We start from the raw sequence: 18915 nt of genomic DNA, 5'->3' as shown, positions 1-18915 counted from the left end.
ATAACTACATTTTGAACTGTCCTAATAATGAGAATATATGAGGGAAATGGAGAGCCTGTTCAGAGTACAGGCGGGGGTCGGGTGGGGAGGAGGGAGACATGGGACATTGGTGATGGGAATGTTGCACTGGTGATGGGTGGTGTTCTTTACATGACTGAAACCCAAACACAATCATGTATGTAATCAAGGTGTTTAAATAAAAAAAAAGATTCAAATTACAACAATCACACTTAAATATGTTCCAGTAAAGGAGACAGGCTGGGAAGTCAGAGGGTGACTGGAGACATTGGTGGAAAGAAGTTGACACTGGTAATTGGATTAATATTGGAAGATTGTATGTCTGAACTCAATTATGAATAATGATGACTCAATTTTTCAAAAGCATAAATTAATTAGAAATCCCATTAAAAGATTAAACATCAAGATAATGGGAAAAGCAAATCTTAAAAAATAAAGTAGAAATACAACTATGAACAGTACTTTCCACAATCAAACTCTTGGACTGATGTTTAGAGCATCTAATGTCATAGACAGCTAAAACCCAGTCCTGTCTCTAGCTGAGAATTGTAACATCTAGATTACCTTTTCTCATATTTCTCTTACTCCTCTCTCTTGTCTAGATTTCCAGCTTTACTTCACTAGTGTATAGCTCCCTAGCACTACTGTGAGTGTCCCAACCCCTTCACTCCACTTAAATAAAATTTAAAAATAACTTAAAAGCACATATGCTTTTAGAATCATATCAGGAATTTTAGCCTCTTATCCCTATTTCTTGCTTACTCGGGTCATGACTAAAATTTCCCTGTGGAAAATGACAGACCATGAGGAACTGATTTGTCAACATCTCAAACTCCTACTTCACAGAACTTTGATTCCCACACTGTGACATCCAGAGAGAATCAGACATTAATAGGCTATTTGTGAGTCACTATGGAAAGGATAATATCTATCCCTCTATCACTCAATCCAGGTTGCCTTAACATTGCCCCCTTTGGTAAAAATGCAGCCCATTACCTAAAAGCCCTGTGAAATTTGTGAGGAATTGAAAACCTCATGCTTATACAAATGGCTGAGTCGTTTTATAAGATAAGAGTTAGTCAAGTAACTTAGAGAGTTCAATTGCTAACAAGATCCTTCAGGAATGAAGCCGTCTAAACATAATCAGTTCATCGTAATTGATTGCATACAGTTTTATTACATTAACGGATGATTTTAAAGCTCCAGCCAATTAGTTTGTTAAACAGAGGTTAATTCTTGACTGGTTTACTCGAGCTAAATTTAGGCAGGATTTACAATACACCCTGCCTTAACAAGGCAATCTAAAAGACACTCTCTTTAATAAGGGAAATTAGTAAGACCATCCCTTAGTTTTAAAGAAAGAAATACACACACATACAAACAGACATTTACTAAAATTTCAATCCTAACTGACGTGGTTTTTCACTTCAAGAATGCGACTTGTTTTTCCTTTTGCTTTAGAGTAATGTAAATAGGATATTCTTAAAAATACTTTTATTGTTTATGTCAGTGTTAGAGCTAGATTAGCATCATTCCTGTTAGGGCTCAGAAAACGTGGTGTCAGAGATCGAATCTGGATAGCCAGCATGTAAAGCAAGCACCCTACCAAAAGTACTATATATACATTATTATCTTATATATAATATGTAATATATATTAATACATTATTATGTTATAATATATAATTAATAATATATTGATATAATATATTATTGTTTTAGATATATATATATAATATGTAACCTTATAGAACACTGATAGAAAATAAAAATAAAATGAATAGTATTACTTCTTTTACTCAGGATTATCATAAATTTGTTATATTTGCTTGTCATTATCTTCCATTAGATATCTACTAATTATCTGTTATAATTCTCCAGCAGATGCTGGGAAGGACACATAGAGAAATGTCTCCTGCCATCAAAGAACTGAAATTTAAGAGTATACTGCCAAATTAATTGCAACAATGGCATTAATAGTTTTAGAAAGTACAACTAAACTAGTGATGGAGGACTTATAAAATTATTGTTAACTTTTTTTTTCAATAATCATTTCTCTCATTGGCCTTTGACTAATATGAATGCTGGACCTCCAAGGTCCTTTTGTTGAGAACTCAGTTTTGGAGTTGACTGAGAGATTCTAGAACTGGAATCAACTGAGAATCCCTTTATTGTTTTTGAGAAAGCAATCTGATCCATTTTTACTGTAAAGCTTTATAGATCTAGGAATTCCAGGCAATTTGACTAAATTGTAAAGTAAATGAAATCTTAGTCAAGACATCTTATTTGTATATTTTATTACTTCTATCAGAGAACTTTTTTTTTCTTTTGGAAATTAAAATTCTAATTATCAGGGCTTCTGTCCATGGAACTTTTGCCCCAAGAGTCTCAAAAATTAAGATATGGATTTAAAATACTAAACAACTGAGTAAAAATTCGGATTACTCAATAAAATCTAAACAAAAAATAGGGATGAAAACTTAAGCACTATTATTTTTATTTTTCAAGCTATTTTTACCATATTATGCACAATAAATGGGAGCTGAAGAAATAGTTAAGAAGTTAAGATACTTGATACAGTTCAATTCCCTGAACTCCTGATAAGATCCCTTGAACATCACTATAGCTTGCTCCCTGCTCCTCCCACTCACTCACAAAACAAGACAAAACAAAACTACCAAAACCATATATAAATGTACATAAAGCCATATATAAATGTACATACATGGATATATGCATATACACACATCTGTATATACTCAGAAGGGTGTTAAGTAATCAACGATCATTTTGGCTTAGGTGAAACTCTGAGCTATTAATAAAATGTTGAACTTTTGTTTTTAATTTAATTTTGTTTTTTGAGGAAGTGGGGTCACACCTGGTGGTGCTCAGTGATTACTTCTGGCTCTGTATTCAGAAATCACTTTTGGCAGGATCCATATGGGATGCCGGGATTAAAAACCAGGTCGTCCAAGTGTAAAACAAGTGTCCTATTCCTGTGCTATCACTCCAGCCTCAATGTTGAACTCTGTGTTTGTGTGTGTTACAAAGGATCAAGTCCAGTCTCAGTAGGTAAGACATGTATGTGCTATACCACTGAGACATATGCCAGAATCTATAAATTGCTGAGGAATCTCAATGTACTGTATAACTATCGATCAGATGATAATTTCAATCTCTGACTTAATCACACCAGATGATATGCCTTTGGTTCTAGCTTCTAGAATGATTATTTGGCAATAAACACAAAGATATAAGTCTACAAGTCAAGACTTTCCTTTGTTTCTGTGGAATGCAGGCAATACACAACTCTACTCAAATGAAGTAGTACATTTTCCCAAAAGTTATTCCTATTTCAGTCCTCCTAGCTGACTGGCAGAAGCAACTAAATAAAAAACAAATGATATTATCCTTCCTGACATCTACTTCATTCAGTAAAAACTTGTAGAAGAATTCAGTCTGCAATCCCTTTAAGCAGGAACCTATTATCTAGGTAGCTAAATACAATATGCATAATCATGAAACTCAGGATGTTCCAGAAGGATTTAAATCTGAAGGTACAGAGAAGAAAGCACATGAAGTGTTTTCATTCCACTGCCAAGGGATGTTGTGTTGAAGGAAGATTTGTGAGGAGAGTTAGGTGGCAAAGAGTATCAGATGTTATGCTCATATTCTGAGAAGTCAGTCGTTGATAGTTTTCTGCTGATACTTTATCAGACTTGTATTTAAGATAGAGCATTTCTTCTTGTGTTAGACTGTAGAACTATAGAAACAGAGTAATAAAAGCCAGAACAATATTTAAGTCTATATTCTGGATAAAGACCAGGTCCTGTCAGAAACATCAAGGAAAAGGGTGAATTTGGTAATTGTTACACATTGGGACCTGAAAACCTGCTGGGGCCCCATGAAGGAAGAAGTCAAAGCGATCAAGGTTAATTTGAGAACTGGTATAGAAAGCTGAGAGTTGAAAATAAAACCTGTTTTTCTTTTTTGGTTAGTTTGTTTTTAAGTTTTGGGGGTGCATACCTGGCAGCATTCAGGACTTAATCCTGATTATGTACTCCGGGAACTTCTGGCAGTGCTACAGGCACCATCCATATATGGCACTGGAAGTAAACTCAGGGTGTCTGCATGCAATTTACTGGCTATACTATCTCTTCATCTTGAAAATAAAACATATAAAACAGGAAAGAGAGATATCTTATGGTACTTAAATATTGAGATTGGAAGGAAGGGTCAAACTAAATGGAATAAAGGAGTTGGAGAGCATCACAGCAGATAATGCACTTGTCTTGCAAGCAAGAGACCTGGATTCGGTCTCCTACACCACATATGGTCCCATAGGCACCTTTTGGGATGATCCTAACTGCAATCAGGAGTAAGTCCTGACTTACTTATATGCATAGCTAATGTGACCTGAAAACAAAACAAAACAAAAAAACACCACCAACAACAACAATGAAAAACTAAAGACATGGGTCCAGAATAAAAAAAAAATCAGGGCATTAAAACAGCCGGAGTGGGGGGAAGAGAAGGAAAAGAGAAACAGTGTAGTTCATAACAAAAACTGCGTATTACTTTGGAGTCTGGAGGTCTCAGTAGCAGGGACTCAGAAGGAAAATAAGATGAGGCAATGCTAATGGCAAAGGATCTGGTGGTTCCAAAATTACCAAAACAAAGACAGCTCAAAATGCAGCTATGCCAGAGGGAACCTGATGATTCATTTTCAAAATATTTTTAAGTGCAAATGGAAAAAAACTCAATTGTCCTTAGCTGAAATTTGGGCTACTGGGATGTTGTTGCTGGATCTGAGATCCCCAACCAGTACCTTCTCTGGGTTAGACTAGAAGCTGGAGGATCAGAGCACACTGCTTTAGAAGCCAAAAGGGACACCAACTTTTAAGAATCCAGAGGCAGAGTAAGAGTTTGATTCTTCAGAGACCTTCTAAGGAAAAAAAAATCTCACTCAATTTGCTATTGCTGCCATTTGCCAGTGCAATTTCAGTGAAGTCTTAGGCAAGAAGCCACGGTGGACTGGGAAGACTGATGAGAAGAGAGGAAGAAGTCAATGAGGGCAGACTTTCCTAAGATATGTAACTAGGAAGAGATGAAGAAGGATACAGCAGTAGCCATAAGGGGGGAAGCAGGGTCACAGGGCCTCAAGAAGAGTTTGAAGATACAGGAGAGACCTTGTCTCAGAACTATTCCTCAATCCCCGTAGCTGTAGACCTGCAATGCCAGCTGTGCAAATTGATGGTTGCCTTCTCTAGAAAATGTCTCTCCCATAGGGCTCCATTTCCATCTAAAAGTCCACTATGAAAGATTCATTTAGTTGGGCCTGCAAGGCTTTTTACTGGCAGCAATTTTCTATTAAAGTGCAAATACTCAAGTAACAAATAGAAATGAAGCCAGGATAGCTGCTTGAAGGAGAAAGGGTAAGTGAAAAGGCAAATGTCAATGAAAATCTCTGGCTGCCTTATAGTTGTTCAGGGCCAGAGCTGGCCCCAACCGGATACCTAATAACAAATAAAATTATCTGAGTACTGTAATGGGCAAAGAAGGAACATTCTGACTATCTGGTCAGCTTCAGTTACCCTTAATGCACTACATGTAAAGAACACATATACATAGACAATTTGTGTCGAAGAAGAAAAGTCCACTTGAAAAATGTAACACAAGGAGCTGAAGTGATAGTGCAGCAGGCATGGTATTCGCTTTGCACACAGTGGATCTAGTCTGGATCAATATGACACATGGTCCCCTGAACCAGCCAAGAGTGATCCCTGGACACAGAATTAGGAGTAAGCCCTGAGCATAGCCAGATATGGATCATAAAAAACCCAAACCATTAATAAAACCTTGGTACTAAGTTGGATTAAAATTAAATCTACTGGGATATATAAATCTATGTTATATAAAATATATGTATATGTAATGAAAATTATGTAAAGAATACATATTTCTTTAAAATATCAAATTCCACAGAGTCAAACTTCCAAGAATCAATTGTAATTTCCCTAACTGCAATCAAAGAATAAAAGGTGACCTTTTAACTGATGTATTTAGGTAACTCAACAGGTAACCTGGTAACTTTTCAATAGTAACAGAATATGCTTCCTCCTGTAAAAATAAAAGGAAATCACTTTGTCAGAATGATTATTTTGACCTGAAGTCAGGTTCCAGAGAAGCAAAATTCATTTGCTTAAAATTATCCTCTTCCCTTTTTCCCTGAAAGAATTAGAGTTCATTAAGAGCTTTTTATTTGCCCCATATTTGAATATGTTTCAGAATAATCTAAAAAATGAGTATCTCTACCTAGGCCTATCTACCAATAGCTTCTCCAGCTATTTTTTTACCCCCCAGATGAGCTCAAACTCTATGTCTTTTGCCCTGTTTCTTCTCTATATAATAATGCATCTTACTCACACAATTTACCACCCATATGAACTCAAACTGTCTTTTGTCCTGTTTCTTCTTTATATAATATGTTGCACTGGTCAACATGTCTGAAACCCAACTGCAATCAGATTTGTAATCAAGGTGTTTAATAAAGATATTAAAAATAATAATGTACCTTTGTTAAGATGCCTATAAACTTAAGTTCAAAAAACTCTTTTGAGTTCCTCGTCATTGAATACTGTTGGGTGTATGAGGGAAACACATAGTAATTAACTTGTTAAATTTTCAAGTCTCGTCTAAGATGCATGAGTCTAATTTTTAGAACCTGACCTATAAGCCTAAAATGTGTAGAGAATTGTTTTTTTACTCCTGTACATATTTTCTCTTGATGCATTTCTTCTATAGTTGAGACAACCCATTGATGTTTGTGTCTGTTGTGTCTGCTGCTCACTTCATCCCAAATTTTTTTCTTCTCATCATACACTCACAGAAACAATGCTACTCACTCAGGTACTGTACTAATGCCAGGCATTCCAGTTTACATATATACAAGGTACACTTGTCTCCCTGGTGCATATGAGCAACTGGAAAAAATACATTTTAGTAATCTAGCTAGCATTCCACAAAAGGACTTTACTTTTTATTTCCAGTAAATGGCTCTTTCCCTCCTTCTCAAGGACAACTTTTATTCACTAGCTTTAATACTCACATCCCTCCAGGGTTTGTCTATGGCAGAAATGGGTGGCACTGTTCGTCAAAGGATGTGGGGAAAGACATGAGGTTTCTGAGCCCAGTGGGGAGCGCTTGATCCTCTTTTTTTGTCTGACTTCTTTTTGAGGTTGAGGTGGCAGCTGCTGCCCTGGAGCTTTGCTATACCTTCCAAAGAAGAAAAAAAGAAAGATGCGAAGAAAGTCTGCTAAGAAAAAGAACCAGTGAACAAGTCTGGGGGCAAGGAGAGAAAGAAGTGGTCCAAAGGCAAGCTCAGTAACTTAGCCTTGTTTGACAAAACCAACTCCAACAAGTTGCAAAAGTAAGTCCCCACAGGCGGCTTAAAACTCTTACTATTGTGTCTGAGAGGCTGAAGATTCGAGGTCCCTGGTCAGGATGACCTTTCAGGAACTTCTTAGTAAAGGACTTATTAAATTGGTAACAAAGCACAGAGTTCAAGTAATTTACACCAGAAACACAAAAAAAACGAGGACTTTTCTGCTACAGGGGAATAGGCATGAGCAGGTCCCAAAAATACATTTTGAAAAAAAAGTAAAAGTTTACTAATTTAAAATAAAAAGATACTAAAGAAAAAGGAGAAAGAAGTAAAGATGGAGCAAGTGAAATACAAGGAACAAATGAAATGACATCAGAAATTATCGTATTCCAATTCAATGACTGTAATCTTTTTCTTTTCTTTCCTCTCCTTTCTTTTGCTGTGCAGGAAATCAACTCAGACAAGGCAATGTAGTTTGCCACTGGGCGACATCCCGGGCCTTCTTTTTCTGTACTAGGTACATTGAATGATATTCAGGCCCCCAAAACAACAACCACCCTGTAAAGTTCAGCCTAGGAGTGCAAAACCCATTTCTGGCTTTGTTTAGGATCTACTCCTAACTTTGTGCTCAGGAATAACTTCTAACAATGCTCAGAGGATCTAATGTGCTGTGAACGATTGAACTAGGTTCAGCAGTTTGCAAGGCAAGTGCCTTAACCCCTATCCTATCTCTCCTGGTAAGTATATTTTTAACATCAATGAGGAGAAGGATTAAAATGATTAGTAATCATTTTAAAAATGCTAAACTGGAAATGGTTCTTCATTTTCAATCTTTCATTCTGCTTTCTTGTCCCTTATTTGAGATATTTTTATTTCTGCCTAAGGTCCCTTCCTTGGGGACTTTTCTCTAGTAAGAGGGGACTTCTTTTGATAAATGACAACAATGTGAATTTCTAGTTTGATATAGCCACTATACCAGAAGCATATCTTTCTGAGATGAATGAAAAGATGCTGTTAGCAGCCCGATACGGACACAGTCAACTTGGAATTCTTTGACCTGTGCTCTGAATCCAGCAGTTCTTGTGTTCTCAAGTAATCTTGCTCCTGTGCCTTTATTTTGATGTTTCCTGATTTCTCATCATGAACACTGAAATATTTTCAAGACCTCTCATGCTCATTCACAATCCCACATGCAGATCTAGCTCCTTTTCTCCTTTTCTCAGCTTCCTTTTCTCCTTCATCCTTTCAGAATTGCAAGGCTTTTTATAAAAGATTTTACTTTCCACCTCCCTCTCATTCTTTGATTATTGTTCTCTGAATTCCAGTCCTACCATTTTTAAACAGCTTAGATCAAGATCACCAATGAATTCTGTGTTCTTATACCTAATAATTTTTACTTTAGCCTTTTATTTAGTAACTACAATCTTCTAATTTTTTTTTATATGTGTCTATTTCTTAATGTGTTTTCTGAGCTTCTTCTTGCCTAGTCACTCTTCCAAGGAATGATAGTGGTCTCTTCAGTTAATACACACATAATTTTATTTTCTTTCTTTGCCTGGTTTTCCATCTATTTGATAATCCTCAAATCTCTGACTTCTCATGTACACTATTGAATTGTAGATCTAGCTCTTTATTGGTTTTCCTATTATGAAGTGAAGTATACACTTCACTCTAAATTTTAAATTGAGATACATCAAATGTATAAAGATGATTTTTTTTCATCTCCAAACTTTCCTCCTGAGGTTAATTCTCACTAAATAATGTCTTGAGAAATCCATGGCATAAACAAGAACCTGAAGTCATCCTTATCTTTTTCCTATTCCTAAAACTCAATAAATGGACAAATTCAACCAATTTGACTTCAGAACTCTCTCTTGAATATATATTTATTAATTAATCTTCTGTGCTGATCTATGATGTCTTATTACCTCTCTTTAAGATCTACCAAAATACTAGAATGTTTGCTATCTTTTGTGGCCCCAGTAAATTTACTCTCTATAAGACAATTGTAAAGATCTTCACCAAATTCAGCTCTGATTATAAAACACCCTCATAGAATTTTTTTCTGAACATGCAAAAATATTCATTTTATTCATTTATTTAAATCTCTAAAAATGTTCTTAAACTTTAAGATCATAAAATCCTTAATAGAAATTAGAAAATGTTCCAGGCATAGATCTCTTCCATTGTAATATCATTTTGGGCCATTCTTGGTTACATTTATTTTTAATTATTTAAAGATAAAAAATGTTCCTAGTCTGTACTTTTACATGTATAACATGCATTATTTATCTATCTCATGTATTTTTTTAATTTTTATTTTGACCAAAGTGGATTACAAATCTTTCACAGTAATTTTTAGGTACATAGTGACATTGAATCAGAGTTATCTCATATCTTTTAATCACATCCCATATTCTTCCTCTTAGTGAGCTTTTATCTGGATATCTAATTTATCTTTTAAATCTCAGTTAATGTAACATTTGTTCTAAAAAGCTATCCCTAAACTCTGAGGTCAGGGTTAACAAGCTAAGTATCAGGGCTCTACTTTGCCTTTTTTGGTATATACATTAAGCTAAAAATGACCTAACATGCTCTACATTTTTTTAAATAAAAAAAAGAGAAGTTGGCACAAAAGACAAGAAAAATAATGACCAAATAAAACACTTTAGTCTAAAATAGTGAAAAACAGACATTACCCTATATAAATTGTTATATAAAAAAAAAAACCTTTGAAAGTCTATTTCTCCCCTGATATTGTCATCCAAGAGTCCCTCTGCTCTATTTCCCTATAGTGTTCCTCAATTATTATACTTTATCTCATTTTATAATAAATTATTTAATTTCTTCTCTTTTTTATTCACTAATCTGTAAAATCATATACCAGGTCTATTTTTATCAAACCATAGGTCCAATATATATTATATGAAAGATGACGCACACATTAAAACACACACATACATCACACACAAATGAGTGACAGTATTTATACCAGCATGTCCAGAAATAAGTCAGTGAAATTACTTCTAAGGGAGTAGGAGCTATTACATATCTCCATGCTCTCAGAACAATGATGACTAATGCTTGTTCTTTTGGCAATGTTATTCATAATAGTTTGCTCTTTTCCTCTCAGAACTATCCTAATTTAATGGAGTTAGAAGAATTGGATAAAGATCATAAGTCCAATTGCACAAGAAGAGAAAAAATTTTCTAAGAACTCTTGAGAAGAAACTACAGTGCAGTGGCTCTTATATCTAAAGACAACTCTTCCTATGAGGAAAAGAATTTTAACAGTGGTATTCAGACATCAGAAAAAAATATTTGAAAAATACTCTCATGAAATATCAAGATTAAAACAGACTTTTGTTCTTTGACCTGGAAATTCTCCACTATTTTTAACATAGTCTAAACACAGTATTGTTAATAAACAACTTTAGACATTCAATCCATTTTGAATTAAGAAAAGAGCAAGTAATTATATTGAATATACTTATGACAAACTCATTTTATTGTATATAGATGATTCACTCCTTATTTGGAATACTTCAAAATCATACATTCTCTCAGATTCATATTTACAAATCACAAAATAAATATTGAAGAATACAAAATTTGAGAATTAAAATTAATTTCAGAAATAATTTGGTTTAGGCCATGGTGATAGATATGGAGGACAAAGGAAACAAAAAAGTTTAGATCGAGATCATTTGAAATCAGTGACAAACTTTTGTAATTATAGTTACAAAAATGTTAAGTTCTTTGAAATTATATATAATACTTATATTTTACCTCATCTGTTGGTAATTTTTAAGTTTCTTTGGAATCCTAATGCCTAAAGATTCATATTAAAGAACAGAAATCTATAGGATACTATATTTGAATATGAATATTTCCTATTTAAAGAGAAGTAAGAGCTATGTAGGTTAAGAAGAAAAGTACTGGGCTATTTTGTGGTGCTCAAGGGTACTACAACCCTGATCAGTATTCAGGGATAACTCCTGGTATTGCTTAGGGTACTGCATGATACCAGGGATCTACCAATCATCTAGTATGTAAACCATATATCCAGGCCAATTATGGAACCATCCCAATTCAAGACCTAAGTATTTTTAATTTTTTTCTTTATACTTCTGTAAATACCATTTTATTACCTCTGGTCAATGTTTCATGAAGTGTGCCTAGTATTATTACTATTAGGAATTAATCATAATGGCTATCTTGATGTTACACATTGAATTCATATAATTTTTTAATTCGCCACAAAAACTAGTTGAGGGGCAAGGACAATAGTATAGTGTGATAGGACACTTGCTTTTCATGAAGCTCACCCCGGTTCAATCCCTAGCACCATATATGGTGCCTTACGCCTGCTAACAATGAGTGATTCCTGAGCAGAGTCAAGATCAAGCTTTGAGCATTTGGGGGGATAGCCTCTCCGAACAAAAAGCTTTATAAGTGCTATTAACTAACACTTATTTCAATAGAAATAACTGAATAAATAAATTATCTAATGTTCAGATGTGCATCATTAAAAATAAAAATCTGTACATAGTATAGAGTTTTTAGGATATAAAGATAATAGCACATTGAAATGTGGTTTCAATGCATACCGCTTAGCATTGACTAATAACAATAATATTTGTAGGAGGTTATATTAGAAACCTCTGTACACTGCGTTCAAATCTTCCTGGTTGCATCTCTTATGCTAGCCATTGATATGATAGTTTTTGGCAGGAGAAAGTTGTACCTTGACTTCTCCTGAACCTATTTCTAGCACATCAAATGTACTACATTGTATTCATATATGTCAACCAAGAGATGTTTAAATTGGACTACTTTATTCAATCAGAAACATGAATCTGTATATTCTTGCTATGCCCATTAGCAGTACTGAAATACATTTTACAAAGATCCTCAGAAGGTTTCACAAGATCAAACATCTCTTACACATCTTAAAATTACCTTCTATCCTTTATTTCTCTACTCCCTAAGATGAGCCCCCATATAAATAAGCTCAGTGTGCATGCCTTTGTCTCAGGCTCTGCTTTTCGTGGCATCAAGGATAAGAAAAGAATATTACCCTCACCATCTGAAACCAGCTTGTTTCTAACTCCTGAGCTTTATATCACTAATATGCAACAGCTACATACTTGATCTGAGAAGGAAATCCCTCGTCTCTGATGAACCTGACTTCTTCATTTCCTGTGACTAGCAAAGCTATCTGCATCTGTATAGTTTGAAGACTGCACTGAGAATATTTGTCTACCTCTGCTGGAAGCCCTTCTGATTAGTCAGGCTCCTTGAGTTGGAAACATAAGGATTTATAATGAAAAAGAATCACATAGTAAAAACAGAAAGAATGAAAAGAAAACAAACCAATAAAGAACCTATCCTATCATAACATTTGAGGTTCTGGTATTTGCTGGCTTTGGAGGGAGTTCAAAATAAATTAAAGAAATGTGTATTTTATTAAATGTTAATCTTTAGAAGATGGGGGGAAGAAAGATAAATGCTTCAAATCATATTTGCAAATATGAAGCGTCTCCTAGACCCTCAAAAATGATTAGATGTTTTCCTTCAATTTGACTCAGTTTGGGAAGTGATGCTTGGGACCAAACAGGAAATTGTGGAAAGAGTAGCAAAGTTGCACATGTATCCACCAACAAGAAACTGCACCATGCTGTGCTTTCAGACTGGTGTGTACTAGAATAACAAGCCCTTTCTAGCCCAGTTGCAGCTGCCCATCAGCTTCCTCCACAGGAAGAGCCCATTGCTTCTGACCCTCACAGATTGCCTATAATAAACTCTATCCTTCCTTTGCAACATCTGCTATTGTTAACATGATCTCTGTTTGTCTTGAAGTATAAATAGGCCCCAAATTTCAAGAGTTCAGAATACACTGAACCGTGACAGCATTGCTTCTTCCTTTTCTTCTTGGTAAGAGCCTTATGCCTCTCTTGGGTTTTGGAATTCATTTTTTAGAACAACAATAAAATAAAATGAAAAGGAAGATTTGAAAGGTTCAAGAATACTCTGGGAGAGAAAAAAAATGAAAAGTTGTTCCTTGACTTTGTTTTCCAATATTTGTAGTAATGCATTATTGACTGTCAATGGAGGCCAATTTTCTACATTTTTGTTTACTTTTCCAGTTGACTTTGGGGAAAGAAAAGAACATAACTTGTATTAATTGTTTTTTTTATTTTGTAACCAAAAGCGTTTTAAATGTTCCAATGTACCCAATTTTAATTTGATAGGAGCAAACCGTAACTGTTCTTTACATTACATGCTCCTTTTCAAGAAAAGAAGATAGTCATTAGTGTTTTGCTTGATACAGGATGTTTATTAATAAGAAAGCCACTTAATCCTGGTAGTCCCTGATAATGAACCTAGATGTGACCATAAGTAAATTGACTCTCTTACTTTAAGTTTCAAAGTACTTATGCTTACGATGGATATTGTATGGTATGCAACATGGCAAATGCAAGAATGCATATGAAATGAAAAAATACTTTCTGTGTGTTTAATAGAAATTAAATGAAAATATTTTCCAGTAGGTGTGATTCTTACTTTCTGGTGTGACTCAGAAAGTCTTACAGTCTATATATCTTAACTACCTCAGAGAGACATTATTTCCTCATGTATCTCCAGCTGAGGTATACAAATACATAAAATGCTTAGAAAAGTGCTTAGTAGTTTGTAAGCACTTTATAAATGTTAGCCATTCGTCACCATCATGATTAAGGTGTCATCAATAATATTCAATTATCCTTACTTTTATAACCAGTTTCCTGAATGAGTTTGATCAGCAGGTGAGACATAAGAAATTCAGTCTTTTTTAAGCAACTCTCATTTAAATTCATAGCGTCAAAAGATTTGTCACAGACTGGATGGAAACCTGGGTGGATGACAAAGCTTTTCTGATTATTTACAGATATTAAAAATTCCAATCTAATCCCATGCAATCTCAAATCCTTTTGAAAATGTCTTCCTTCCTTTAGCTGGGTCTGTCTCATAATGAGAAGTATGTGATGGGGGAAAAAAAGAGCATTGTTGCTTGGCAAGTTTTCCTGCTTGCTTCTTCATCTTCCACTCACTATGCCACTTCTAGAGGATGCAGGTGTTGAAACAGGATGATGAATATAGAAAATAAGAGACATTTCTGATTAAGAGTATTTGTAATCTAGCATTCGTGTTCTCTGAGCATTGTTTTATTGTTGTTGTTTTTTTTTCAGTTTTTGGGTCACACCCGGTGACACTCAGGTTACTCCTGGCTATATGCTCAGAAATCGCTCTTGGCTTGGGGACCATATGGGACGCCAGGGGATCTAACCACGGTCCATCCTAGCTCAGCTGCTGGCAAGACAAACACCCCACGACTGTGCCACCGCTCTGGCCCCACTGAGCACTGTTCATATCAAACTGATTCTTGTTTGAGTCAAACCTTCTTGAGTGTTTCAGAGAAATTCACATCACTGATCTTTTTTGTCTTATTTTTGTTATAAATCTGTAATTAAGCACCATGATTACAAGCATGTTTGTAATTGGGTTTCAGTTATAAACAGAACACCCACCCCATCACCAGTGTAACATTCCCACCACCACATCACTGATCTTGACATAGGTGATGTTCTCTGCCCCTCTAGATGGTTGAAGAGTCCTCAAGGAGCCCTTAGTGTCAAGAATGTAATTTTCGGTTGAGGTCACCTCACATCTCTTCAGTGGATATCTGTTTAAAGGACTAATTCTTTGTCACTATGTACCTTAAATATTACTGTGAAAGATTTGTAACTCACTTTGATCACAATAAAAAAAATACTACATAAAAAAGGACTGTGGTACACTACACTAATAGGCTTATATTTATCCAGTTTCCCAGACATCTTTGCTCAGGAAATGAGAAGTGGAATTCTCTTAAACACAATTAATTTGACTTGATGTCTTATCTTTAAATGCTTCCTTAAGAAGTTAAATAATAATGTTTCTCTTAATTCTTCTCTTATGGGAGCTTTTAAGAACCCTTTAGGAGGAGCTGGAGAGATAGCATAGTGGTAGGATGTTTGCCTTGCAAGCAGCCGATCTAGGATGGATGGTGGTTCAAATCCTGGCATCCTATATGCCCCCCCCCCCCCCGTGCCTGCCAGGAGGGATTTCTGAGTGAAGAACCAGGAGTAATCCCTGAGTGCTACTGGATGTGACCCCAAAACCAAGAAATAAAAATAAAAATAAAAAAACAAAGCCTTTTAGGAGAGTACAGTAAGAACAACCTTCAACTACAAACTATGAGAGGGCAAATTGACAGTACACTGCTGATTATCTACAAATGATCCTCATAAAGTTATCTTCCACCTCCCAATTAATCATTATCTTCTCTTACAAATCTTGGAAATACTTGATGGATTGGAGCAGGAAAGGACAACTAAACTTTAGTCACTTTCTTGGAAAGCTGTATATAGTATCACCTTTGTTTGTGCATTTTCACCCATCAACTATTAATTATACACATGTATGCAAATTTAAACAGAATCATTGAAAGATAAATAAAATTAAATATTCACTTCCTAACTCTTAGTGGTCACATTTCAAATGCTTGCTATATATGGCTAGAGATACAGTCATAGAAATTTTCCAACTTTGCAGAAAGTCTTTTCATAGACCAAGTAGCCATTTTGGAACTACATTCTAAAACCAGAAACAATCATTTATTTTTTTTAATCAAGTCTTGAGCCTCTGTTAAAGCTGCAAGGGGCTGAGGGCTAGGAGGCAATCACATTTTCCAGTGATTATATAACAAAAAGTAGAATTGGGCATAAATATTTTGACTGAAGGGGCCGGAGATATTGTACAGGAGGTACGATGCTTTTGTAGCAAGCAACAGGCCTAGACTTGACTCCTAGCATCTCATATGGTCTCCATAGTTAACCAGGAGTAATTCCTGAGTACAGAGCCAAAAATAACCCCTAAGCACCCAAAGAGGTTTGCCTTCTCACCAAAACAATTCTGTCTAGAGATTTGTCAAAATCAATTAATACAAAGGCAGTTCGTTTAATAATGCTAAAATAATTGATAATGCCAATGGCTAGTGGTTTTAGTGAGTGAAAAATCTGAAAAAAATCCATGTAGTCAGAATAAGCACTTTGATTACCTATATACTCAGTATAAGTGGGTCGGGTTTTTCAGCACAAAATTTGTGCCTAAAACACTGACTGTGGCTTATATTCAGGTCATATAGGTTATTTGATTTGGTGCCCATCTTCTGTCTTCTGCTAGACGGGGGCAGTGCTTCAACTCAGTCTATAAGACATGGCTGAGCTGGAGTAGGAGCTGAACTGAACTGTATGCCACTGAACCATTTAACCCACAATATTCAATGGAACATTTAATTAAGTGAAAAACCCATTTAAGGCAGTAAAGTAAAGGCAGTAAAGTCATGTAAATAAATGCTTATCAATCCTGAATCTTTATAATCGGGTTTTGGCGTATAAGGATTCAGAATTTTTAATCATTTATTTAAAATGCTTTACTGTCTTAAATGCTTATTCACTTTATTAAAGTTGCCATTCAATAGTATGGGTAATGTGGTATGTTAATTGTATACAGTATATCAAACAATCATGTATTGTAAATGTAATCATGTATTTCTTCATTTACTTATTTATTTACAGATTCCTCATTATTGTAATTGTTTTGGGTACATATTTTTATTTTTGAAATTTACCAGTGGTTGCTACATTTTCCACCTCGGCTTACAGTCATTTCATTATCTTTCCTAGTTTTTAAGGTAAAATTAGGGGGGGGGGTCAGCTTATACTCGGGTCAGCTTATATTCAAGTATATGGGGTAGTTCTGCTCCCTATGATGAGAAACAGAGCAGCATACACTGTTGTTTCATTTTTTCATTTATGGTTTTAGAGCCACATAATTCTTTCATTTTCCTAAAAATACAGTATTGATATGCTAATTTTACAGATGAAGAAATAGGCCAAAGGAGAATATATGAATTGCAGAAGCTGAAAAGCTGAATAAAATGGGATACTTGAGGATACACAAACTCTCTCTACCACACTACCCTTTTTCCTAAGATGCCCAGGTATGTTCTAAAAATGAGCACAATAAAAATTTAAAAAGAATCACTTTCAGAGATTTTCAAAATTTCAAACTGTTGATCATAAAAGTCTCAGATAATCTAGAGGTTTCTAGTTAAAAATTTAAATGTATTTTTTTATAAAGATGTAGAGAAACACTTGATCTAACGAGTAACATGAAAGACAAACAGTGGAGGCATTCCATTTCAAAAAACAAATCTGGGAGCAGAGTTTTGTGTTCTGTAAGCACAGTCTCACACTCCCCTTTTGTATCTTCTTGCTGTTTGTTGAACAGTACTGATAGAGTTTATGCTTGCCCCTTAGAAGGACATGGAGAGAATAATTGGCATGCAGAACATGGAAAGACATTTGAACACAGATCAGGGTGATAAATGTCATTAATACTGGTACTATGGGCCAGTTCAGAGCAGAGATTTAACTGTTACTTAATTTTTTTACCAATCAGATATAATAAAAGAAAAACCATAAATAAATACTGTGAGATCATAAACATCAAATTTAAGACAGTTGTTTCTGAAAGAGAAAACAAGGAAGAAAATGCAGATGGAATAAACGTAGAGGGTGAGTGCTCAAGATTTCTAAATGTTTTAATTCTGAAGATGGATGGAGGGCAGAAAGATAGTACTGTGAGTAACATGCTTGTTTTTGCAAATTGTTTTTATCTCTGAAACCCTATATGTCCCTGAGAACTGCAGGAGTGGACCCTAAGTGCAGAACCAGGTGTAATATCTGAGCATAGTTAAATGTAACTTCAAAACTGAAAAAGAAATGGTGGGCAGTTTGGTAATGGTGAACACTTGAATACTATTCAAAATCAAATTTTAATAATAATAAAGGATGCTACTAATTTAGGAATATGGATTATTTTTATTAAATTATTAAGTGACAAATCAGTTTACTCATTGTTTGATGGATTTTTATGTAATTAGAGCCAACAGAAGGTTAAAAGCTACAATATTCTTTGAATATAGTTCAAAAGGGGGAGCAGAAATGACAGTACAGGGGTTACAGTGATTTTCTTTTGCATGCAGCCAACCGTAATTTGATCCCAGCACTGGATATGGTCACCTTAAGTCTGGTTGTTTCAAGAGATCACCAGGAGTGATCTCTGAACACAGAGCTGGGAATAAGCTCTAAGCAGCATCAGGTGTGGCCCCAAAACTAAAACCACAACAGAAAGGCTTAAACAGTGGGTTGCTTTGAGAATGTAATGAGTTTCTCTTCATTTAAACCTTGTCCTTGACATAACTGCTATTTGTCTGTCATCATGACTTGAATCCTTCCCTTTCTCCTTTTGGATTCTAACCCTGGTTAAAAGAATATAAAGTTGATATTTCAACAGTTATATCCCTCTTACTTCTTTGAATCCAATAATTGATGCTTAAAAGTTTTTAAAGGCTTAATAAAAACT

The 18915-nt window shown here is 35.0% G+C and overlaps 1 protein-coding gene across 1 annotated transcript in view; it reads right to left on the bottom strand.

The window, feature by feature from the left end:
- PKHD1 (PKHD1 ciliary IPT domain containing fibrocystin/polyductin) overlaps positions 1-18915 on the bottom strand; it is a 507893-nt gene that overhangs the window by 91037 nt on the left and 397941 nt on the right. The gene's annotated exons all lie outside the window — the stretch shown is intronic.

The sequence above is a fragment of the Suncus etruscus genome, chromosome 18 (assembly GCF_024139225.1).
Source record: "Suncus etruscus isolate mSunEtr1 chromosome 18, mSunEtr1.pri.cur, whole genome shotgun sequence".
Taxonomy (NCBI): Eukaryota; Metazoa; Chordata; class Mammalia; order Eulipotyphla; family Soricidae; genus Suncus; species Suncus etruscus.
This window is presented reverse-complemented; position numbering and strand designations above follow the sequence as displayed.